The sequence below is a fragment of the Manis javanica genome, chromosome 6 (genome assembly GCF_040802235.1).
Source record: "Manis javanica isolate MJ-LG chromosome 6, MJ_LKY, whole genome shotgun sequence".
Lineage (NCBI taxonomy): Eukaryota > Metazoa > Chordata > Mammalia > Pholidota > Manidae > Manis > Manis javanica.
In genome coordinates, this window is record NC_133161.1 from 32,416,045 (window position 1) to 32,443,266 (window position 27,222).

The following is a 27,222-nucleotide window of genomic DNA, read 5'->3' on the forward strand; positions in this document are numbered from 1 at the left end:
TAAAACAACAACAAAAAAACCCCCAAAAATCCCCTGGCCTATTTTAGTAATCTTGGCTAAGGCTGTAAGACTACTTGTATATATTCAAGTTTTAATGTCTCATTATTTTAAACATATTATTAAACCTAAATATTTTTGCTTGATACCCAAATTGCCTTTGGGATAACAAAGAAAACTGTTTAAATATGTTGTAACCTATAAGAAAATGTCAAGCCATTCTCATAGAAGCATTTTGCTAATTTTTGGCATTGCTTAGGATAATTAAATGTTAAACACAATAGAATAAATAGAATTTTTCAGTCTCTGTCTTTAAATTTGAGTTAATGAATACCCAAAACAATGAGACATTCCATTATAAGTGACTGAATCTTATAGTGAGTGGCAGGGAAAGGCATCACCTCATAGCATTCTGTTAGAAAATACTGCTGAATTTACTTACTTGTATGCAAGAGCTATTTCTTTTCTCAAAGAGAAATAGGAAACAAATAAGAAATATTTTCAATAAGAAAAAAATGACTGACTGGCTGCTATCCTTAAATACATTGCTGCTTTAATACATTAGCTGTGAGTACAACTCTACACTGAAACTTGTGAATTCTTTTAGAGAATCTCAAAACATGGAGTGGTATTGGGGATCCTAACACACCTTTGCAATATTTTACAATTTTTTAAGGGACAAAACAAACTTTACCTAAATACAGAAAAGTACAAATGTCTTGCCAATGGTTTTCAGCCCCAGGGAAGTTCACTATGGATTCAGTGTGACCAAAGAAATGACAGTATAATGTTCTTGGGGTGAAAGAGTTATACCCAACTTTATTTCCACAATGGCAAGTCAATCACTAAAATCCTATTCACTCAGAGTGAGTCTGCATGCAGCCAGCCGGTCTCTGCCTCTGGGCCTCTCTACCTGCACAGCTGTCCTCTGGGCCTCTGTCCTCGGAGCTGCCACCACTCCAGCCTCTGCTCTGCTCTCCTGTGGCCTTGAAGCAGTGCCACCACGTCACCCAGAGCACTGGGCGGGGCTCTTTACATAGAACCAATAATGATCTATTGCCCACACCAGTGTAGTGAGCTAGCTAACCAGGGCCAAGTGAGAATCCTGACCACAGGAACTTTCATTTTATTCACAAGAAATATACCATAACTGCTGATTTATAGGTTTTTCATCACAAAGTTTGACTGAATTTTATGTCATCATTCTGAAAAGCAAATAGATCAAACTTTATTCCTTTGTCCAGTGTTACAGTAGTAACATTTCATAATCCCAAAATATGACAGGATATCAGAGATATTTGGTTTCAATATAAGTAATGAATAAAGAAAATGAACATGCAAAATTTATTTATTTAATTAATTTAATTTAATTTTTAAAATTAAGGTATCATTGATATACAATCTTATGAAGGTTTCACATGAGCAACATTGTGATTACTACATTCCCCCCATTATCAAGTCCCTCCCACACACCCCATTACAGTCACTGTCCATCAGCATAGTAAAATGCTATAGAGTCACTACTTGTTTTCTCTCTGCTATACTGCCTTCCCTGTGCCCCATCTTAAAAATAAATCCTCTTGTGTGAATGTTGTAAATTTTAATCCAAATAAGGTAAGAGTGTCCCTTTATAACCATTCAACCCAGAGGAGGGAAAAATGTAGCTGGACTGGTTAAATCTGTAACAGCTGGCAAGCCTCTGTTGCCAGCTCTTATTTTAGATTACTCAGAGTTCTGGCTCTATGAAATGTAACTCTGAATCTCAAAGAACCTTCAGAAGGGATTTTTGAAACTTCATTTCTCTTTCATTTTCTTGGGCCCATTAAATTAGTAAATGCAAAAGTAAGTGTGACCTAAAAGAACCCATGGTACATATGATGAATAGCAAGTCAGAAAAGCAGACAGTTGTAGCTCTTACTGCAATAAATTGTAAGCTGATGCCTTAACATTGCCAGTTAAACTATTGTGAAAACTTGCCATTGACTAATTGCATGCTGGCTTATTTAGAAGGGAAAGTCTGAAAGCCAATTAAATAAATCTGAAATGTTTATATTCCCTGAGCTGTCTCAAAGTACCTATTTATAAGTATGCTTAGGATACATTTTTTAAATGTTAGCAATGAACTTCAAAATCCCACAAATTTTGTTGTTATTGCATTGAAGGGAATGAAGTGCATTGCAGATTTTGCTATAATAGAAAATAGAAACCAAAAGTAAAAACTCAGTTTGCATTATGCAAAGGCCGGTTCTCATTGCAGACTGCTTGCTTTCCAGGCTTCATGTCTCCTATCTCTATTCAACCCATATTAATATTAATTATTACATTAACAAAGGACTGGATGACAGTGCTCAAGTAATTTAACATGACTTGAGTGGAATGGAAAGGTTATTGTGTGACTTTCAGTTATATACTCATGTATACTCTTTAGTATAGACATTACATTTTTAGTGTTTTCAAGTGTTATGTATAATTATATGAACCTACTTTATTGCCCTTGTTTCACAATTCACCCAATCAAAATGCATCCACTGATTATAATAAAAAATAACCATTTACGATTAATAATTGCCCCACCAACAGGTAAGCTTTCACACATTTTTTTCCTAACCCATGAGAAATCTCACTTTTATTTTCATGCCTTCCTGCATTAAAATTCTTTCCTTCTTCTCTGATTATTTTCCCTTTAAACTTACATCTCCCGATCTCTACCTAAGTCCCATCTGAGCTTTTCTCCAGGCTTGACAGAAGAGTGTTGTGGATATACTTGATTGAAGATCTGTATTTCATTGAAACAATAGCTTTCTCTTTAATATCTCCCCTCCCTAATTTCCTTTGTACTCTGAGGAAGAGCATCAAAATGCTGAACTCTTGGCCACTCCTCTGATTTATAAGTATTGTGTGATTCACTGACCATATCCAACTTCCTCCCTTCTGTTCATCTGGAAAACACACTTCATGCTTCCATCGACTTTATGAATCTCTCCTTTACCCGGCTTGTTTCTCATCAATGATTTTATCTCTCTTTCGCTCTCTCTCTCTTTCTCTCTCTATCTATATCTATCTGATTGCAACAACTATTTCACATAAAAACACATTCTATTTTTTCCTGCTCAGAAACCGAGAAAATCAAAACCAAATAACATAGATGTGTCTTTCCTCTAATTCCCTCCTTCTTGCTTATTTTATTATCCATCCATATTCCTTTAGACAAGGCCTAATGCTTTAGTGCAGTGAACACCCATCTTTAGTCATTTGAGTAGGGCCTTCATGATTGTTGCTTTACCGTATTTTTCCTTTATTATTGTTTACTTAATGATCTATTTTAAATCAGCCTACTAGTATGGCCTATTTCTAATTCAAGTAAGTTCACACCTCTTGTAGCCTTTGATAATATTTGCACAATTATGAAGTTAGTATCCTACTTATAATTTTCTAATAAACATGAAATTAAATAATATTTGGGATATAAAACCATTTTACACAGCTCTGGCCACACTACAGCTTGTGTGTAGCCTTGTGTGTAAATTACCCATTTCTAAGTTTTAGTCCTCTGATGTTTTATTTTCTTAATTAGAGCTCTTCCTTCCCATCACCCCATTGCAGGGGCTCATTCCTGTCCCTTTGTGCCTTCATGATCTGGCTAAAGCCAACTCCCCTAGCCCCTTCTGTTGATTCTTGCAGACTTTTTCCTTCTGCACTTCATACTTATACATTATAATATTCTAAATTTCACTTATTTTTATTTTCCAGTAGTTTAAGTATTTTATACAAGTATTTTTGGGTTTTCACCACTCACCGCTTCCTGGTATATTATATTCTTTCTCAGTGTATATTCTCTCTCAAATGTCTGAGCATCTGGAGGATAGAAATGATTATCTTTTAGTTCTGTGATACCTCTCCCCTACCTAATACAAGGATCTCTACTCCCACAGACTTTCAATAATGCTGATAGGATGATAGCTGTATGATGGATGGGTGGACAAGGCCATAATGTATGATGTTTACATTTTTATTGCTTTGGCTGGGGAAGCAGAATAATCTCTGTGGCATACAAATTAGGACTCCTTAATTGCTCAGAGGAACAGCATAAAGGCTTAAAGGTAAGGGAAAGCATGGAGTACTGGAGAAATGAAAAGAAGCTCAGAGGTGTCTGGAGCACAGAGTGTGAGAGAGAAGTGGGGAAAGATATCACTGGGGACATAAACAGAGCATTTGAGATAGGGCCTTGGAAGATGTACTAAAGAATCTGGGTTTGATCCTGAGTCAGTGGTGAGTAATTGAAGTGTGACATGTTGTATAGGGGATGGATAGAAGGTGGCCATAACAAAGAGAAAGAATGAAAAACAAGTTATGAGCCTCAGCAACAATCCAAGCAAGAGATGCTGCCGACTTGAATTAGGGTAATGGCTCTGGGGAGAAATGATGTGGACAGATTTGAGGACTATTTCAGAGGTGGAATCAATAGGAACTTTGGTGATGAGCTAGATTGGCATAGGAGGGAGATGGAGGAGTCTAGGGAAACTGCCAGACTTCTGGTTTGGCAAGGGGTAGAGCATTGTACCTTTCATGAGCAGAACACAGGAAGATCTGCAGGCTTGGAGAGATGACAAGTTCAATAGTGCACATGTCAAAGCTGATTTGCCATGTAGAGTGAGTTACCCAACAGGGAGTTCAACATGTCAGAAGTGCAGAAGAGAGATCTGGGTTTGAAATAAAGATTCAGAAATCGTCAGCATACAAAGGTATTCAAAGCTAAGGCACAAGAATAAGTTTCATAGGCAGAGTTGGTTGGAGGTGTGTGGTAAGGGCTTCGGCTGGACACCAAGGCCACAGCACTGAGGTACAGGCAGCAAAGGAGGAGATTGCCAAGAGCGCAGAGCAACAACGGAGGTGCGATGAGCATGGAGTTGCAGAGTCACAGAGCCAGAGGCATCCTTCCAGGAGGGAACTTGCAATATGGAGGTCAAAAAGGAGAGGGACTTAAAGAGACTATTGGTCCTGGCTGCCTTCTGGTTGTTAGTAATTATGGCAAAAACAGCATCTGTGGGAATTAGACCCCCAACATGGGAAAATGACATGTAAGGATGCAGTCTTGGTCAAGGTTCTCCAGAGAAACAGAACCAATAGGGTGTGTTGGGTAGGTGTGTGTGCATGTGTGTATATGTGTGTATAAGTAAATAAATGAATACACACACACATGCATATATGTATATGTATAAATATATATGTGTAATATTATATAAGTAAAATATATCATTGATTACAAAGAATTGGTTCATGCAGTTATGGAGGCTGGTAATTCCCAGTATCTGCAGGGTGAGTCAGCAATCTGAAAACACAGGAAGAGTAAATGTTTCAGTTCATATCCAAAGGCAGGAAAAAAATAAACACCAGTACCCCATTTCAAAGGCTGCCAGGCAGGAAGCTGTCTGTCCTACTCAGGTGAGGCTCAGCCTTTTGTTCTGTTCAGATCATCAACTGGTTGGATGAGGCTTACCCCTATCAGTAGGGGCGCACTCCCTGTCACTCTGTCAATTTAAATGCTGATCTCCTCCAAAAGCATTCTCAACGAAACACACAGAATAATGTTCGATCAAATATCTAAGCATCCTGTGACCCAATCACATTGAACATAAAATTAGCCATCACAGATGCCTTCCTTGCTGTTACGAGATCCCCACTTGAGTGAGCACTTAGATGAACATCAGGAACAGCTCAATGCTTTTTAAAAATGTAGAGTTCTGAGCTATACCCTCAGAATTCAGTCAGTTTCAGTAAGGCCAGTTTAACTTCCCTAAATCTGCCAACAACAAACTGCACCACAAAGTGGGCAGCTTAGAACAACAGCAGTTTGTTCTCTCACGGCCTGAAGGCCCAAAGTCTGAAATCAAGGCATCTTCAGAGCCGTGCTCCCTCTGAAGGCTCTAGGAAAGAACACTTCCTTGCCTCTTGCCTGCTCCTGGAGGCTCCTGGAAATCCTGGGCATTCCTTGAGTAGTAGCTGCATCTCCTCTTCTTATGAGGACACCAGTCATTGGATTTAGTGCCCACCCTAATCCAGTATGACCTCCTCTTAGTTAATTACATCCGCAAAGAGCCTATTTCCAGATAAGGTCACATTCTGAGGTTCTGGGTAGACATGAATTTGGGGGGACACTATTCATTTCACCACATCCACCAAATAAGCATCTCTAACCAGTACTCCAGGGGGTTCTGATGCAGGTGGATCACAGATAACACTTTGAGAAACACTGAGCCTACACAGATTGCCTTTGATGTGAAGATCAGGGCTGATTCAGGTAGGTTGGCAGAGGAATTCCCTGAAAGCTTAAATCCCATACGATTGATTTCAAGGGCCAGGCACTGGTAAAATCATTGTTTAGTCTGGATTTTAAAGCAGCACTCTCTCTCTAATCTCCCAAAATCTTAATTAAAGAAAGATTTCAACCTGATTTAGAGTTCAGCATGATTGCCAGAACTGAAAAGCTGATAGGACCTTCATTGTCCTGAGCCCTTACCCCCTTAGAAGGGGTGTAGGCTACAGCACAAAGGAACAAGCCCACACAACTCCTTATAGTAAGAAAGAAAGCGTTATCAGAAAATTACACCAAGAACATTGCGGTCTGTCTTCCCATCTCAGTCTAGTCAGGGAGGCACATCTTTATTGATAAGATGTATTTGGAAGATATATTATATACCAAAATATCTCAAAGAAAGCACTGATAATACAAAAAAATGACTTTTACAAAATTTTATCATCGCACATGAGTGCAACAAGTCATTTCACAGTGAGCACAACATCAAAGGACAAAGTGCTGTGTGTGTTTAGAAACTGAATTATTTAAAAAGTAAACAGGTTATCTGCAAAAGATGAACGAAGTTAGATTGGTTGAAAAATAGTACCTGGTGGAGCGGGGATAATGTTTCATAGAAAGCCTTTATTTGTAAAGCATTTATGACAAGTCTATGGAGGCATTCGTGATGAACTAATTTATCTGGACCTAACACTGTTTTAGTTGTTGTAAAAACCTTTTAAGTTGCATTTTTTTTAACTACATGTACCTATCAATAGGTTTATAAATCAGATACGTAAATACATGGGTAAATGAGATATCCTTTTAAGCTCTCTCCTAGACCTAGATTTTACAATATTTACAAAGATAATTATTTTTACCATTCTGGACGAGAGATAACACATTGCTGGCACATTATACTGAAGGAAGGAAGGAAGGCAGAGGGAGGATGAGGGAGGGAGGAAGACACTGGAGGCGGTGCTGTTACTTGCTTCCTACCCTCGTACCGGGTTATCACACACTGAGAATGTGAAGGCTGAAGTCGAGGACAAAGGAAGCCTTCCTCCCCAGGCCCAAGGCTGAAGACAGCTGTGACCTCTCTGACCACAGAGTCAAAAAGGTGTCTCTGTTACATCTATTTTGTGCCTAAGGCTGATTGTTAATTTCACATTCATGATAGACAGGGATAGCGCAGTTTTGCTCTTAATTTTATATCCTACTCAGTATTTGGTTTTGAAATTACCACATTCAGAAATAGTTGAATCTGTTCAAACTGCCAATTGTTGTTTTATTGAATGCAAGGTAAGAAAAAAACAAATTATCCAGGAAATCATTATCTACAAAATCACTGAATTACTCACATTTTATAGTTTTGTATCATTTGGAATTTCCCAGCAAAAACTTCTGGGCATATGGTTGGTACCCCAAAAATACAACAGGACAGAACAGTTTTAAGGGAACAATGAGAACCTATAATTCAGAAGCCTACTTTATCTCTTTTTCACACATATATTCATATGGTGTATTTTTAATGTTATATAAAAATTTTTAAAGAAATTTCTATTGCTTGCCAGCTTCAGAAGATTTCAAGTCCAAACTTTGCAAAATGCATAAAAATAAATAACTCAGTGATACTAAATGATATTAAAAATTATTTATATGATATACCCTTGAATTCAGGCGAATGAGGACATAATGCCTCCTTGCAGTATCTTCTTATGGAATTTCTGGATGTCAAATAGTTAATTCTGTGTGTGACTAATTTCTGAATATAAGCAGCCCCTGTTAGATGGTCCCCTACATGAAGACTAAAAGGTGCATCTCTGTTGTCTAACATTGTACACAGTGCATTCTCAATATTTAGTAAATGATTGGAAAAAGGGAAAGGGAGAGGAACTGTGGCAGGAGAAGAGGATTAACATGCCTTGAGAATATACTAAATGCTAAAGCTCACCATGCTCTGAACATGATTCAGCTTTTAAACTAAAAATGAAAAATGAAGGTTAAAAAAATAATATTCTTAATATATTTGTTCTTGCAAGGAAATAAGACTATAATAAAACAAAACCAATAAAGAGAGTAAAGAAATAATTCTTAAATTTCATTATTGGAGTACATTTGTATAATTTTATGCATTTATAAATTCTAATAACCACATTTTCTAGTTTGTGTATGTGGTACTTTGACATAGGGCCTTGCTGACCCTGGAAGGACTGTGCCTCCAGGACTAGCTAATTCCTAGAGATAGCAAACAACTCACCTTCCTGAGCTGTCTCTCATATGCGAACCAGCCAGTCCAGAGCCCGTATACTGAGTGCCTCCTTCAGTGAGTTCACACACTCCAGGCCACTGTTCACCTGCCCGAATCATTTCAGGGCCAGGTACCAGACAACAGGACAGTCCCTCTGCTCCAGAACCTGCTGAAATTATTCAAACTAGAGAATTCTAAGCCTGCATACCCTCCCTTGCCTGTTCCTTCCCATGGAAAGCACAACAAAGGCTCTTGCCCCTGCTTTCCTTTGCTCCCTCCGCCTGACCCACTCTGTTGCCTCCTGCTGTGGCCCCACCTGGTGTGGCTCGCCTCCTCCTCTTGGGAACTCTGGAGCATAACTAACTTGTTACTGGAAATTGCCTCTTAATCTGTTGGCCTGACATACCTGAATAACAATGAAGCCTACATTTTAAAACATAAACACACTGTAAAAATTCTTGTAAGTGTAATTACTAAAAGAGAAATAATGAACAGATCACAATATATAATATATATAATACCTGTTATTACTTTTGCCTTATGAATTGAGGTTTTCTAAATGATTACACTGAAAAAGCCTTCTTATTATTCATTTCATTTAATAAGGTCATTATACTTAAGCTCTACCATAGTTTGATTTTTTGCCAAATTTTTATCCTTCCAAATAATTTACTCACAACATAAACAAATGCAGATTAATTTACATTTTTATAGGAATAAATATTTTGGAAATGAGCTACAACTCACATGATGGACATGAAGAGTATTTTATTCTGTTACTGTGTCTTTTTTTTTGAGAGGGCATCTCTCATATTTATTGATCAAATGGTTGTTAACAACAATAAAATTCTGTATAGGGGACTCAATGCTCAATGTACAATCATTAATCCACCCCAAGCCTAATATCGTCAGTCTCCAATCTTCTGAACCATAACGAACAAGTTCTTACATGGTGAACAAGTTCTTACATAGTGAATAAGTTCTTACATGGTGAACAGTACAAGGGCAGTCATCACAGAAACTTTTGGTTTTGATCACGCATTATGAACTATAAACAATCAGGTCAAATATGAATATTTTTTATACTTGATTTATATGTGAATCCCACATTTTTCCCTTATTATTATTATTATTATTTTTAATAAAATGCTGAAGTGGTAGGTAGATGCAAGATAAAGGTAGAAAACATAGTTTAGTGCTGTAAGAGAGCAAATGTAGATGATCAGGTGTGTGCCTGTAGACTAAGTGTTACTCCAAGGTAGACAAGGGCAGTAAAACATCCACGGATGCAGAAGATTTCTCTCAAAACAGGGGGGGTGAGGTTCTAAGCCTCACCTCTGTTGATCCCCAATTTCTCACCTGATGGCCCCCGTGCAACTGTGCTGTCTTAGGTTGTTCCTCCCTTGAGGAATCTTACCTGTCTCTGGCTAACCAGTCATCTTCCGGGGCCATACGGGGAAATGTAAAGTTGGTAAGTGAGAGAGAGACAATATTGTTTGAAAAGGTTAGCTTTTTACTTCTTTGCAGATTTATGCCCTGTGGCTTTTATGCCCAGTATTTGTCTTGAGGTATCTTTACCACTTGGAAGAATTATGATACTCGGTAAATTTGATATGAGGCACGAATTCTATTTAAGGGTTGTAACTAGGAAGGAAGAAGAAAAGCTATAGGAGTAGCAGACGGAAGATAACACGGGAAGATTGATTATTTCTTTAACATATCTTCTTGTAGAGTAACTTAAGCATGTATAGGTTTTAAACTACTAATTAAATTGCATACACACATTAACATAATAGGAATACAGTTACATGACCAAAGCAGACCTATAATTACCAACCATCTTCAGTGAAACCAAGAAAACCAGTTAGGCACCCTAAGCATTTGTGAAAATTTATCTATGATATGGTGGATATTGTCCAACTGAACTTGACAGTCTGAGAGAAATGAGACAAATTAAAACAACCCATTCCTGGGGACTGTTCACATCCCATATGTTCTTTTTACAGTAGATAGTCTGTAGTCATAAGATTTTGGAGCACTACAACTTGCACTTCTCCTAATTCTTGGTTGAGTTCCAACAGTATAGATCCAGTCAAGTTTGTTGTTTTACTGTATGCACAGGCCAGCTTAGATATCTCCTTCTTCATTCCAATGGCAAGTCCAGGAACCGGTGGGATGAATGCAGGTACAACTGCAGCATCACCTGGATCTTTGTTGAGATTTTTTGATGATCATTTTCTGGTATGACTCTTCCAGAGAGTGCTGATGTTGGAAGTTCTTCTTCATATCATATCTTAGTTCATTTTCTGGGTAGCCAAATTAGGCTTTGATCCTCTGTATAAACACAAACAGACCCTTTGCCCACACTTTGATATGCCCTTTATACCACTGTGTAGAACTCATTGGAGGTCACCACACAGGAACTGCTTTTTTTTTTTTAAGAGTAAAGAATATTATCAGAAAAATGTACCTCCATAGCCAATCATCTGACAGCCATTAAGTGATCAAAATTAAGGATATTTAAAGCATGCATTAATCATTGATTTACAGTTAGTTTTATCCTATCAGGGAGTAATCCCCCTTTTCTTTCTTTCTTTCTTTTTTTGTTATCATTAATCTACACTTACATGACGAATATTATGTTTGCTAGGCTCTCCCCTATACCAGGTCCCCCCATAAACCCCTTTACAGTCACTGTCCATCAGCATAGCAAAATGTTGTAGAATCACTACTTGTCTTCTCTGTGTTGTACAGCCCTCCCCTTTCTCCCACCACCCCATTATGCATGCTAATCTTAATACCCACCTTCCTCTTGCCCCCCTTATCCCTCCCTACCCACCCATTCTCCCCAGTCCCTTTCCCTTTGGTACCTGTTAGTCCATTTCTGAGTTCTGTGATTCCGCTGCTGTTTTGTTCCTTCAGTTTTTCCTTTGTTCTTATACTCCACATATGAGTGAAATCATTTGGTATTTCTCTTTCTCCGCTCGGCTTATTTCACTGAGCATAATAGCCTCCAGCTCCATCCATGTTGCTGCAAATGGTAGGATTTGCCCTCTTCTTATGGCTGCATAATATTCCATTGTGTATATGTACCACATCTTCTTTATCCATTCATCTACCGATGGACATTTAGGTTGCTTCCAATTCTTGGCTATTGTAAATAGTGCTGCGATAAACATAGGGGTGCATCTGTCTTTCTCAAACTTGATTGCTGTGTTCTTAGGGTAAATTCCTAGGCGTGGAATTCCTGGGTCAAATGGTAAGTCTGTTTTGAGCATTTTGATGAACTTCCATACTGCTTTCCACAGTGGTTGAACTAATTTACATTCCCACCAGCAGTGTAGGAGGGTTCCCCTTCCTCCAAAGCCTCGCCAACATTTGTTGTTGTTTGTCTTTTGGATGGCAGCCATCCTTACTGGTGTGAGGTGATACCTCATTGTAGTTCTACTTTGCATTTCTCTGATAATTAGTGATGTGGAGCATCTTTTCATGTGTCTGTTGGTCGTCTGTATTTCTTTTTTGGAGAACTGTCTGTTCAGTTCCTCTGCCCATTTTTTAATTGGATTATTTGTTTTTTGTTTGTTGAGGCATGTGAGCTCTTTATATATTTTGGACGTCAAGCCTTATTAGATCTGTCATTTACAAATATATTCTCCCATACTGTAGGGTTCCTTTTTGTTCTATTGATGGTGTCTTTTGCTGTACAAAGCTTTTCAGCTTAATATAGTTCCACTTGTTCATTTTTGCTGTTGTTTACCTTGCCCGGGGAGATATGTTCAAGAAGAGGTCACTCATGTTTATGTCTAAAAGGTTTTTGCCTATGTTTTTTTCTTAGAGTTTTATGGTGTCGTGACTTACATTCAGGTCTTTGACCCATTATGAATTTACTTTTGTGTATGGGGTTAGACAATGGTCCAGTTTCATTCTCCTACATGTAGCTGTCCAGTTTTGCCAGCACCATCTGTTGAAGAGACTGTCATTTTGCCATTGTATGTCCATGGCTCCTTTATCAAATATTAATTGACCACATATGTCTGGGTTAATGTCTGGAGTCACTAGTCTGTTCCACTGGTCTGTGACTCTGTTCTTGTGCCAGTACCAAATTGTCTTGATTACTGTGGCTTTGTAGTAGAGCTTGAAGTTGGGGAGTGAGATCTTCCCTACTTTATTCTTCTTTCTCAGGATTGCTTTGGCTATTCGGGGTCTTTGGTGTTTCCATATGAATTTTTGAATTATTTGTTCCAGTTCATTGAAGAATGTTGCTGGTAATTTGATAGGGATTGCATCGAATCTGTATATTGCTTTGGGCAGGATGGCCATTTTGATGATATTAATTCTTCCTAGCCATGAGCATGGGATGAGTTTCCATTTATTAGTGTCCCCTTTAATTTCTCTTAAGAGTGACTTGTAGTTTTCAGAGTATAAGTCTTTCACTTCTTTGGTTGGTTTTATTCCTAGGTATTTTATTCTTTTTGATACAATGGTGAATGGAATTGTTTTCCTGATTTCTCTTTCTATTGATTCATTGTTAGTGTATAGGAAAGCTACAGATTTCTGTGTGTTAATTTTGTATCCTGCAACTTTGCTGTATTCCGATATCAGTTCTAGTAGTTTTGGAGTGGAGTCTTTAGGGTTTTTTATGTACAGTATCATATCATCTGCAAATAGTGACAGTTTAACTTCTTCTTTACCAATCTGGATTCCTTGTATTTCTTTATTTTGTCTGATTGCCGTGGCTAGGACTTCCAGTACTATGTTAAATAACAGTGGGGAGAGTGGTCATCCCTGTCTGGTTCCCGATCTCAGAGGAAAAGCTTTCAGCTTCTCACTGTTCAGTATAATGCTGGCTGTGGGTTTATCATATATGGCCTTTATTATGTTGAGGTACTTGCCCTCTATTCCCATTTTGCTGAGAGTTTTTATCATGAATGGATGTTGAATTTTGTGAAATGCTTTTTCAGGATCTATGGAGATGATCACGTGGTTTTTGTCTTTCTTTTTGTTGATGTGGTGGATGATGTTGATGGATTTTCCAATGTTGTACCATCCTTTCATCCCTGGGATGAATCCCACTTGGTCATGGTGTATGATCCTTTTGATATACTGTTGAATTCTGTTTGCTAATATTTTATTGAGTATCTACATTCATCAGGGATATAGGTCTGTAATTTTCTTTTTTGTTGGGGTCTTTGCCTGGTTTTGGTATTAGGGTGATGTTGCCTTCATAGAATGAGTTTGGGAGCATTCCCTCCTCTTCTATTTTTTGGAAAACTTTAAGGAGAATGGGTATTATGTCTTTTCTGTGTGTCTGATAAAATTCTGAGGTAAATCTGTCCGGCCCGGGGGTTTTGTTCTTGGGTAGTTTTTTGATTACCATTTCAATTTCTTTGCTCATAATTGGTTTGTTTAACTTTTGTGTTTCTTCCTTGGTCAGTCTTGGAAGCTTGTATTTTTCTAGGAAGTTGTCCATTTCTTCTAGGTTTTCCAGCTTGTTGGCATATAGGTTTTCATAGTTGTTACTGTGTCTTTTTAAGAAATAATAATAAATTGTTCTAAATCTAGTTTGTAGTGCAAAGAGGCAGAGTTGATGAAGCACCAAATAGATACTGTTATACATGTCTATAATCCCTTATTCATAATCCCGAAATCCAAAAAACCTTTAAAAACCAAAAAAAAAGTTCATAAGTTTGTGACAAACTCATTTGGCAGCAAAACCTAATCTGAATTGATGAGATCATTTGTGTCTTTATTCTGCTTGAAGGTGAATTCATACTTAGGCTACAGAAATAGTAATGTGGTCTTTTTAGGGATGCTGATCCAGACCATGGTGGGAATGTTAAATAATGTGCTGTTTACAGGCTGTTGTTTTCTAAAACTCACTATAAATTTTTAATTTTGAAATTCAGCTCTCCACAAGAGTTTCAGACGTAGGACTGTGGACCTAATTGAGTGTACACATGTTTTCCTATTGCTTACATGTTTTGGTCATAGTGGTACTGCTCCTCCTTTATTTAATTTTTAATTTTATTCACTATTATGACTTCTGTGTTAATTTTCCTTCAATTAATTTGAAGGAATGCAATAAAGCTACTGGACAAAGAGTTTAAGACAGATCTTAACGTCTCCCTGTGTAGGGGGAACTTCAGATACAAAGATGACTTAAGAGCCAGTTACTGCAGTCCAGTGAGGATAGATGTGAAATAAGTAATAGTGACACAGTGTGACAAATACTGTTAAAGCAGTGTTCAGTGTGCTTTTGGTTCAGAGAGAAGGGAACTACTAATTACCTGGGGGAGTTTGGGAACGCTGCAGGGAAGAGGGATTTTTAGAAGGAAATGAAGGAAAGGCAGTTCACCAGGTAATGAAATTGGAAAGAGCTATTCAATCCCAGTGCAATTGGATCTCAAAACAAAATGGAAATATTAATGTGATCCCTTAAATAAATTGAACATGCTGTAACTCTTGCCAACACTCGCTGTTCTTATTAGTATTGCTGTCAGCAGAGAGGCATTTTTAAGCATTTCAGCATCAATAGAAATTGTGGAAGAAAAGCAACCTGGCTTTTGATATGTCACTGCATTGAAGGAGAATATAATGGTATTTTCAGGATTTAATAAAGTGCCAGTGCAGTTTGTTTTAACTTCAAGGAGCCATCCTCAATCAAGCACCAAATATTCTTGCCCCACAAGTCAGTTCCTGGGACAGAATGACTATGAAACACTGAGTACATTTACTCATCCATAAAAATCACATTAGTAAGGTAAATATAAGAACCACTTTCTTCCTCATAAATGTATACCATTTTCTGGCAGTTATGTGGTTTTTAAAGCTCAGAATTAGACACTGTTGAAGTTCAACCTGTTTATTTTCAAATGTTCAACTCCCAAGAAGTACCAACAGCAAACATACAATCTGCTGGGTCTCTTTCAAGGGATGAAGATGACAATGTGATTTTAACCAGTGATGAGAAAGGAAAAGGTTACAGGCAAAACTATGATAAAATACATTTAAAAATATCCCCATGCTCATTTCCATTCTGCTGAGTTATTATGGGGGAAACTTTAATATAGTGCCCTTAATTTTGCAGCTGGCCCTTTCCACTTTGCATCGTGGCTAACACAAATCATTGAGAATCTGTACAATCAATCATTTGAAAAATGCATAGAGGCAATGTGCCAAGAAAGGTGTTTAGCATTTAATCAAAGGTGATCTAATATTTATATTTTCCACTTACCATATATACAATGAAATATATACAATTTAGTCACCAAGCAATGTTAGTTCAGAGGGAAAAATGTTGAACCAGGCAACGAGGAAGTGGCTGGAATAGATTAAAAGAAAAACATACTAAACTAAGAGCTTAGAGGCCTGCTTGAAATTTTTTAACTTCATAGCTGATTCCCCTACTTATTGTAAGCTAACTACTGGAAGTTACACATTACTCAAATGTAAAATCTAGGAAGTTTGATTATATGGATTCTAAGATCTTTTTCAACTTTAAATTTTATTGTATTATCTTATTTTGTATTCCATGACTATGTATAGGTCTAATAGTATGTGTGATATTTGGGCTTTTAAGCTGGATTATTTTGCCTCAGGCTCACTTTTTATGTGATTGTTAATAAAGTAATAATAGCTGATCTTTCATAATTAATGCCATTTAATATAGCTAACATCCCAGTTCTTTGCAATTTTTACACAGTGAATGCCTAGCTTGCTGCCAGACTCAATGTATTGTGGGAGGATAATTATAGAATACTTGTGTATAAAAAGAAACCATTTATCAGATAAAAAAAATAGTAAAGCTCATACAATTTATACTATATTTGAGAAGCCATTATAATAGTAAAAAAAGAATCTTTGGTAGCTGTTCACTTGTCATCCGGCCTGTGCCCCTTAGTACACTCTCATGAGACCAATCCTGAAAGATGAAGTGGTATTGGAATCTGTGTCAGTTTGACACGTCATGCAAGACATGACTACACAAAGTCCAGGTGAATCAAAAGATTGAGTTGTTAGCACTACACCCTGATTATATCTTTTCTAGTTTTACAAAACAGATCACATTGCTTTATTGTTAATTCATGCTCCTAAATAAAAACCTAGAATACAAAACTTCTGGTATCGTGGGGTTTTTTCTAATACTTAAATGACCCTTATTGTATGCTTGAAACTCTTTTAAGTGCTTTACATTTATTTATTCATTTATTTATCACATCACCTTCTGAGTAGGCACTATTAGTACCCTCATTATACGTGTGTGGAAACTTAAAGTGGTGATGTTTAAGTAACTTGTTGGGTCGCATAACTAGAAAGTTATTAAAGGGATAATAGATTCAAGCCTGGTTGAAATACCATAAACTTAACCAGCATGTGACACTGCTGTGATGAAGACCTGCTCAGATATATTTCAATCTAATTTTCAGGGTCTCGTGTATAAAGAATTATTGTAGCTTTCCCACACATACCATATATTTCCCAGCACATTTTTTCTGGAGTGGTAATTTAAAAAATGAAAATTGTCACAAAATGGAATTAGGGAATTTCTTTAAGTCTAAAATCTTTCAGTCATATAACATGGTTTTGTTAAATGTTCTAGTAACTAAATGCAGTGTAAGTTAAAAGAAGCACTGGCTTTCTAGTCACTCCAAGAACATTATCTCCAATGAATAAATAGCAAAACTGTACATTCATGATATTGTGTCACTATATGAACTTCAACACATTTTTAATACTTCTGAATATTGGTATACTTCAGGGACATAGTAAAAAATATAGGTATAACTAAACATAATCATTCTAATGAGATATGACAAGACTTTCAATCTTTTATAAATGTTTGACTAGATTGTGGAGACAATTATTTCTTATATTAAAAAAAATCTATTTGTTAATCTGAGCAGAAAAGTCTCACTTACTGTCAACAGGTTATGCCCTTACAGGTGTGGTCAATGGTAAGCAAGTTGTTGGCCAATGGCAAGCAAGTCACACAGTCTAAAAACTCATTTTTTACCCAAGTTTGTTGATGAAGATCTTATTGTCGAGCATCTAGTGAGAAACAATAATAGGCATATTATCACTATAAGGGGGTACCACTAAATTTCAAGGAACCACATTTCAGATGGCTGTTCAATATGGTTTAAAAAGCTGGAAAATTAATAAAAACATGCTACCAATATAAATGTTTATTTCATAGCCCAAATTTCAGTGTGAACTTCTGTGGGAGATAGCTCAAGATGTGTCATAATGGCTTGTGGAAGTAAATTGGTAAGGTGATTGTTAGTTAATTTTCCAAGTGAATATTTCTAATGTAATAAACAAATTGAGTCACAGTAGTGGGTGGTTAGGAGGAATGATTTCTTGCCTGTAAAAGAAGTAAAATATTAGAGATATGTGGATATGGAAAAATAGTGGTTTACATTCTTATGATGTAATATCCCAAACCATAGCTGTACACTTTTTTTTTTTACACAAACTGCAGTTACTGCCAGAATTTCTAGATAATCCCACCCTGAAGGTCAGACTTGTGAGCCTCCAATGCCTGTAGGGCTGCACATCACTATTTTCTTGAATGTTTCTCAAATATTTTGCAAAGTCTAACTTTTGGATTGTACTATTCACTTAACTACACAAAACAGAAAACTCATCTTTAAAAACCAGCAACATTCCTATTATTTCTCAGCTCCTAGCCTCTTAGCATGTTAGAGCTGTGAAAATGAAGTACTCTATTTCTATATGAAAATATCTGGCCCATTCTTTATTGATAATCATATTCCACCCAATATTATATCAAGTTGGATTTTGAAAGTCATAGTGATTAGTAATACTACCGTGCTACTACTATGAATGATAATGAGGAAAAACACAACTATGTAATAGCGTACTTATGGGATGTAGTGTTTGGGCTTAAGTTCTACTTAAGATATAAATATACTCAATGTGTTTAGCATTAAGGCTTCTTAGATTTAAGAGCACTTAACTGTTTAGATTTCTTTGTTGGTCCAAGTTAAAAAAAAACAGTACTTTTTCTTTTTATATGTATGATAACTACAAATGAGTAGAACTTCCAAGGTTATATAACCAAGCTCAGAAACAAACAAACAAAGCAATGATATTCAAAGATGGGAAGTGCTTGGCAGGCATCCCCCCACTTTCCCTACTGTGCTCATTGATCATGGCCAGAGGCAGCCTCAGACTGCTCATCAAAACAAAGCTCTAGGAAGCCAAAAGAAGTCAGTCAAGGATGCTAAGGGAGCAAACCAACACACCATGAACAGACAAATAAAGGTAGTGAGTGAAGTGACATCTTATCATTGATCATCTGTCCTATCTGCATCTATAAACCAAAATGGATCCCCTATATGCAAATTAAGTTGAAGTAAATGAACGCTCACCTCTAAGGAAGAAAATGGGAGGACAAGGTCACCTGAAAGTTATTTATCTTAATTCTCCTATATTCTTTTGAATCTACAGAACCAGAGAAAACATGTCCCTGTATGAAGCAATCGGTTTTGGAAAGGGAAGCTAGCAAGGATTTCGGCCTCAGGAATTCCTTCCCACAGGAAATGTGGCCTTGCAGGCTGAAGGGATGGGCTACACAGAGGAAATCTGCTGCAGTGTTTCCATGGCAGGGAAGCAAACCCTGACCCAGAGGGTGTTCTTCTGTGGAAGACTCAGGCTGGCTAAGAATAGAAATGGGCTGTGTGACAGTGAAGCTGAAAATGATTTCCTCTTGTCCTTATTTATGCAGTTTTAAGGATGCCTCCCCTTTATAATTTAGATATTCTTGACTGTAAGTTTCACTGGTGGCCTACTGACAAACATTAGAACTTGGAAACAGCTATTAAATTTTAGAATCTTTTTGTATCTTTGTGGGAGAAGTAGAATAAACTTACTAGAAATGAATATAGTACTCGACCTATATCAAAAAATCTAAAACAAAGTAAACCATAATGTCAAAGCATTGAACCTGTAAGTTTCACAAATGAGAGTTACATATTTTTTCACTGGAGTCTCATTAACAGCTCCACTATGCATAGCCTAACATAAGCTTAGTTAGCTTGGGCTGCCATTAAAAAATGCTATAGACTCAGTGACTTATACAACAGAAGTTTATTTTCTCACAGTCTGAGGGCTGGAAGTCTGCGATCAGGATGCCAGTACGGTTGGATTCTGATGAGAGCTCTTTTCCTGGCTGGCAGATAGATGGCCTCCTTCTTGCTGTGTCCACACGTGGTCTTTCCTTGGTACAAATACTGGGAGAGAGCGAGAGATCACTCTTTATTCCTCTTATGAAACCACTAATCTTATCATGCGGGCCCTAGCCTCATGACCTCATTTCACCTATTACCTTCATAAGTCCCCATCTCCAAAGACTCTCTCATTTAATGGTTAGGGCTTCACCTTGAGTTTGAAGTTTCACTAAAAATCCTTACAACTAATTTGAGAATACAAGATTTTTTACTGTGAAAGTCAGAGGATGACAAGGAAAACTATTAGAATTTAAGAGAGTACTTTCAGAGTATAGTAAGGTGATCAGATATAAAAGTCAATATACAAAAATCAATAGCTTTCTTCATATTAGCAATAATCAATTAGAAAACACAATGGTAAAAGGGATCTATTGCATTCATATTAGCAACAAAATCCATTTATACTTAGGAATAAATAGGAAATATGCCACACTTTTGTGAAAAGAGTATTTTAAAATCTCCATGAAGTCCTATTCTGTATTTCTCAATAGGAAGATTCAACATTGTAAAGATGTGGACAAGCTGGTTCTCAAGTACATATGGAAGAAAGAACAGCAATGCTTATCAAGTTAAATTTTTAAAAATGAATAATGGGGTTTGACCTACTAATAATTAACTTAAGTAGTGTATTTTGACACAGGAATAGACAAACAGATTAATTTAAAAAAATGGAAGCTCAGGAATATATAGGAATATAGTTTACAGTGAAGATGTCCTCTCTAATCCATGTAAAACACAAACAACCAAGTATAAGGTGGACAAAGGATATAAAGGACCATTCATAGAAGAAATATATAGGACCAAAGCATACATTCATTAGATAATATCCACCAACATTCACAGTAAGTCTCATCTTTGACCTGGCAATACTTTTAGGAATCCGTCTCCCAGAATTACACCCTCATAGTCAGTATAACACATTTACAAGGATATTCTCTTTTATAATAGCAAATAGTAGAAATAAACTGCATAAATTAAAGAACTCCCCATTATTATACAGAAAGAACCAGATCTGTATATATTAAATTAGAAAGTTCTTTAAGATCCAAGTAAAATGAAGTTTCCATAGCATAGTAGAATCATATGTAAATGTATATGACCCATCTATGCATAAAAACTTTGTGTCTGTATATTATTTTAATCAGTTTGCTTTTGTGTAGATTGGCTCTTTTACTGTGAGAACATAGTCATGTATTTTTTTGTTTAACCAAAAAATCAAAGAGAGGAGAGTTCAGGGAAATCCAGTCATGGGCACAGCTCTTCCTCACATGATAGAGAGCTGCTTCAGGAAGGGGTGAGAATCACATGTCTGTCACTGTCACAGTTCAAGCCTCTCTGTGTTTATATTTTCTCTTGACCTTGGGCTTTGCTGCCAGTTTTCCTTTTCTACGTTGTGTTAAAATGGACATAAAAGGAAGTTCTTAAAGAATGTTAAGAGCCTTGTTATGCAAAAGTTACATTGTTGGAAGGGGTTTTAGATATGATCTAATGCAACTCCCAAGCTTTACATGGAATCCTGATTTCCAAGATGGCCAGGAAACTTCAATGGAAATTCATATTTCTCCTGTTTGAGTCACATCCCTTTATCCAGAAACCTGGGACAGTTTTACCACCAAAAACCCAGATAGGGTAGTACTACTCTTCTCACTTTTAAGCCAACAGTGTAACAAAACAAAAAAGTAATTTCATTCCACAGAATAAAAATTAAAAAGCATTTTTTCAGCAGGTAAATTAATACTGTGATGCCATCTGATGACCCAAAACAAGTGTTTTCAGTGTCACTTCAATTCTCTGTTAGGATCTTCTAATCCATGAAGTCATATTACCTTCCAAACCCATACCCTTGAGACACAGGAGGTTAAGAGAATAATTGCTGCAAAATCTCCTGTCACCTGATATTTGCAGAGCATGCATGGGAACATTGGCCTCCTGGCCCAAGGCCAGTGTAATAACTTTATAACTTCAAAAACATGATTTTCAGTTTTTCAAATTTCACGTGAAAATGAAAGTCACTGTGCTGGACATGTTCTTTCCTTTTTAAGTTCCTTAATGTTATATTATCTTTATATGTTTACAGTGGAAGGAAATGATACTACTGGCTGCCAGTAAATGAGGGAGCAGAGTAGAGCTGAAGAAATCAGAGCTAATACTCAGCACAAGCATTGATGGTCTTATTTGTTTGATGTGGCCTGTCAGGCCTAAGGAATTGCACCTTCTGTTTATGCTTCCAAGTGTTCCTTTTATCTTCAGATGAAAGTGTACAGGGGAAGTTGCCAAAATTAGTCTACCTTTTGGGCCCAGGCCACAGTTAAACTTAGATATAGAAGAGATCAAAGCATTTCCATTCTGATCCAGATAGCTTCAACCCAGCAGTGCTGCTGATGGCAGTATGAAATGTCAGAATGCTCTCTGATTTGGAACCTCTATGCAACGCAGATTTTCGTCAATTTACTATAGGTTTATGTCCAGATAAACCAATTGTAATCTGGAAATATTGTAAGCTGAAGAGGCATTTAGTACGCCTAGCCTATTGAATACCATACCTTAGGCCAGCCTATCTTAAACTTGCTCAGAACACTTACATTAGCCTACAATTGGATAAAATCATCTAACACAAGACCTATTTTATAATAAACTGTTGAATATATCTCATTTGATTTAGTGAATGCTGCACTGAAAGTGAAAAACAGAGTGGTTGTATGGGTGCAGAAGATTTTACGTCTATCAGTTGTTTACCCTTGTGATCACATGGCTGACTGGGAATGCAGCTCACTGCCCCTGCCAGCATCACCGGAGAAATAATACAGCATGTCGCTGGCCAGGGAAAAGGTAAAAATGCAAAACTTGAAGTATAGTTCCTACTGAATGTGTATCACTTTCACAGAATTGTAAAGTTAAAAATCCTAAATCAAACTGTCGTAAGTCAGAGACTGTCTGCCCATCGTGCAAGGTGCAGGAAGAGGCAGCACGCATGTCTGCTTTTGAAATGACTGTACCGTCCAGGGTTTGGCAAAGCAACCCTTCTTTAGACTCTGGTATATAACCTAGTGGGAAATGCCCAGGTACTCCTAAAGACTGCCTCATGAGTCTGTACTGATGAGCAGTTTCTCTCCTTCCCCGAATACAAGCAGAGTTGATTCTGTTCGTGGTCCTTCTATGCATTGCTTTAGGAGAAGCCTAACTGCTGAGGATTCTTATTTGCAAAATGGCCGCAACTCCTCCTTCCTCTCCCTTTTAAAATACTGCTTTCAGGTTCTGAGCTTGGCAAAGAGCCTCAGACTGGTGTCCTGGAGGATGTAGGAAGAGACAGAAACTCCTGGTCTCTGTGCAGACTTATTTATTATCCAATCCACTTTAGTGAGTGAAAGGGACACTATTGGTAATTGAACTGGACAACTGGGGTAAACTGAGAGTGTCCTGGCAAATTGGGATGTCTGGTTACTCTGTGCTCAGGGGAATGGGTGACTTCTGGTGCCTAGAGCCTCAATTCTAATACTTTTTTTTTCTATGCAAGGTTGGGCATTTTTTAGGCACTCCCTTAGACTAGTACAGATGATCATTTTCTACTTTTGATAGCAAACATAGCAATACGAAAAAATTAGGATAATAAATTTCTGTGTGGCTCAGAACACAACCCCCTTGTTAAATAATATAGCGACAGAATGGATTTTGTTGCAAAGAAAATGTTCTGTACAGATTCTTTAAAGAAGGCTTTCAAATACTTTTTTTTTTTAGGATGCCACCACCCACTATTTACAAAGAAAGTCTTGAAGGGAGCAGTAGACCCCCAAGGCCATTTCTAGCACAGAGATGTACATTCAGTACCAACAACACAAAAACGCTGTTGTAACTATACTCAAACTATTTTTTTGTATTCAACATATTTTTGTCTTCAAACTGCAGTCACATTGCTGTGTTTCCTTTCTGTTTGTTTTACCACTTCCCTTCTAAATATTTTGCATCATCCTGGAGATTTTCCCAAGCTGTGGTCTGCTCGCCGGAGGGCCACATTCCTATGACTTGTGGCATTAAGTTGTGTCGCTGTGGCAGGGCTTGTTTATCATAAGGGGATACTTTACGGGATGGGCACCTCTCACAGCTTTTACCTCCCTTCCCCCTCTTCTCCATACACCCAGAGATTCTGAGACAGCAGCCCAGCTATGGCTTTCTCTAATCATAAACTACATTCCTAGAGTGTGAACTTTACTTTGCTCTGCTTTCAAGATAGGGAAATATTTGGCTCTGTTTATTTCTTTCAAACTGGGCAGTGCCCTCTTGCCTGTATGACTAATCTACTTGTCAGGGCTGGAATCTCCTAACAGTTCTTTACCCCAGGTAAATCATTTCACTCAAACCTGTGATGCAAAAATGCCACAGAGGCCAAAGGGTGACCTCATGGAGGTCGAAACCCACCAAGAGGACACAGGCCTCTGTTGACCATGAGGATTCTTTCCAAGAGAAGGAAAGCTTAGTCAGAACCTGACAGTCCTTGCTCCCTTACATTCCTGCAGAGGAACCAGCATAGGGAGAGATAAGAGCCCTGGGTTGACACCCTGATTATGCCTACCTTTTTATTTGTTAAATGTGGAAATTGATTTCATCCAATTAATAAGAGCAGGAAGCAGTTTTTGTTTTCTCTTTGTAGGAAAACATGAAGTAACGGTTTTATCTTAATTTGTCAGGCATTGCCCAAGAGACTACAGCCATGTGGGCTGGTAGCCAAAAATCGCTCTAAGTTCCAAGTATTAACACCCAGATATAAAAAGAATGCTAATTGGTTTTCCAACTGAAAAATAATAAGGTATGTAGTGCCAAAAATGTTGTATGGCATGGAAACCCCAAGTTTATACAATAGGGCCTGATTGCAATCTGGGGGCTCCATTTGTACTCATATGTAGAACTAAACAAAGGGAGGTGTTTCACTCCTCTGCCTTTGTAGAAAGCCTCTGCTCCAGATCTCAGCCTGGTGTTGCACCAGGCTTCCCACAGTCTTCCTGCCAAATCTCCAAGTTTTTTCCTGGCTGCCATTCAGGAAAGTACAGCTCCGTCAGTAGGACGGAAAGTTAAAAAGGCCTTGCTTGGATACACTGAAATATATACAAACATTGCTTGACGTATGGGGCAGGCTGGTTTTGCACCGGCTGCTCCTGCCTGCATTCTAAGGAAAAAGAATGTGGGACGTTTTAAAGTTATTTCAGTTAAGCAATGGAGATATTAGATGGAAGAAAAAAATTATTTTTTTCAAAAGCACATTCAGCATTCCCCTTAATCTCACCAATTATCCATCTCAGTTTCCTTCCTGGTAAAATATTGGCTAACCTCCAAGAGCCCATCCAGCTTGGGCTGTTTCTCACTTAAGGGCCAGGTACAGTATATACAGAAGATACCGAATGGAGATACTTCAGCAAGAAGGTCACTGGAAGTGAGCTGGTGGGAGTCACTCATGGCTCAGGTGGACTGGTACTCAGCTGTGTATTGGCTGATTGTCAGCCATGCCTGTGGCTTCACACCTTGACTCCAGGCCTACATCACTGGTGGGAAAGTGCTCAAATTGAACCCTATTCTCATTATTTTCCTTTGATGGTAAATACCACAGCAGCACTCACAGCATTTATCTAATATCTAATATTATCCAAATACTTTTATAGGTAACACTAAGCTATCCAATTTCCTGTCACCAATAGCTCTGACTATTATGCTAGTCACATACTCTTTAAGGGTCAGAGACTCTGACCATTTTGCTAGTCAAGTATGTAAACTAAGTTAAAAATGATTTTTTAAAAAAGAATCACTTTGATAATAGAAGTAAAATGTATCCTCAAAATAACCAACTTCTGCCAAAATGTGGAAGGAACAAAACAGGTCATAAGCTTTCATTAATGTGTACAAAATAAACTGTGTTTGACAGAAACTAGCAGGCAACTGTTTTTATCAGCGCTTTTCTTTCGTCTGTTCCCCTACAGTAGTGATATATTTAATAGTTTAGAAAGCATTTATTTAAAAGTCCTGGGCATCAGAACTTTTTACCTGCAGGAGAAACTGAGTAGAAGATCACTGAACTAGTATTGCACACCTTTCATCCTGTTCATCCCTACCAAGCTAAATTAATTTTCCAGTGTCATCCTTCCTTGTAGGTACCAGGATCCTTCGGTACATTCCTGCCTCTGTGACTTTGTGGCTTCTCTTTTCCTCACCTGGAGTGAGTTCCCCTCTCCCCCCCATCTGCCAGGTTCCAGTTCAGTTCCCACCTGATCAACGTAGCCTCGCAGACCACTCCACCACCCTTTAGTTTCCCGTTTATCTGAACACTTATTACTCTTATTGTTTTCAGGTGAAGGGTACCCAGATCAGTTGGAAATCAAACTGGGACCCAGAATATGAAGAGGAGAAAGGAGCACCCAAGTAGCTCAAAATAAGAATCATATATTGTAAATCTACAGAGTCTCAGAAATAGGCCTCCAGGATATAAACTGGAATCTGTCAGAAGCCTAGGCAGCTCTCTCTCCAGTTCTTGGGATCATACAGTACCCCTCTGACTCTCTCCCAGGAATAACTACTTTCATGTTCTTCCCATTTCCCTATGCCAAATTTCCCTGCTTTATCACTTCAGGTCTCTTTCAATACCCCCAGTTAATAGAATTAGACTTTTAGGAACTTAGAGACTTCCAGAGATTTGGTCATCTCATCGTTTAATCAGTGTGGTCGCAGGGGCGGGGATTTTCAGTACAAATAGCTGCCTGAGCCCATTCCTGTGGCAGCCTGTAGGTGGAGTTTCAGGGAAGGGGGAAATAAGGTAGGTAGCAAAAGACATCCACTACCTGCGGAATTGTATTATTCACTCAAGGCAAATTCCTGAAGGGCAGGAATAGATTATGTGCTGTTTACTTACACCTCTGTTTAGTAGAGCTCTTCATCTCCCACAGCGATCTGCAGCCCTGGCTGTAAGGCAGAATCACCCAGGAACCTTTGAGGAGCATTTCAGTGTCCTCCCTGTTGCCGCCACCAAAGTTCTGATTTCACCGGCTGGGGATATGATCCAGACGCCAGACATCAAGAGCTGCTGTGCTTTCCACATGCTAGATTTATTCTTCCTGAGGTCAAAGCTGTGGAAAACACTACTCCTATGGGTGAAGAAGCGATTACCCTTGTAACTGAAAACATGGTGGACATGCAAGAGCCGTTAAACAGCTTAAAATTCTTGCTTGGCTTTTGTAGTACAGTAACTATAATTATATGCATATTGTCTTAGGTGGGGTGAATACAAGTAATATTGGTAACTTTAGACAGAGATATTAAACTTTTTGATTTTACATTTTTTATTTTTCCCCATTCCTGTAGCTGATTTCATTCAATGTGGTAGTCAATGGTTATTTCTCCAAAGACTTTTGATCATGTTGTCAATACATCTTCAAAATACAGCCCTGTTTCTG

At 37.8% G+C, this 27,222-nt stretch overlaps 1 protein-coding gene across 3 annotated transcripts in view; it reads left to right on the plus strand.

The window, feature by feature from the left end:
* TFEC (transcription factor EC) overlaps positions 1 to 27,222 on the plus strand; it is a 629,038-nt gene that overhangs the window by 235,955 nt on the left and 365,861 nt on the right. The window contains exon 2 of one of the 3 annotated variants that reach the window (XM_073238556.1): positions 22,455 to 22,621. The exons of the other annotated variants lie outside the window; for them this stretch is intronic. The gene's annotated coding sequence lies outside the window, so the exon portion shown is untranslated. The remainder of the gene's footprint in view (positions 1 to 22,454; positions 22,622 to 27,222) is intronic. 3 annotated transcript variants of the gene reach the window in all.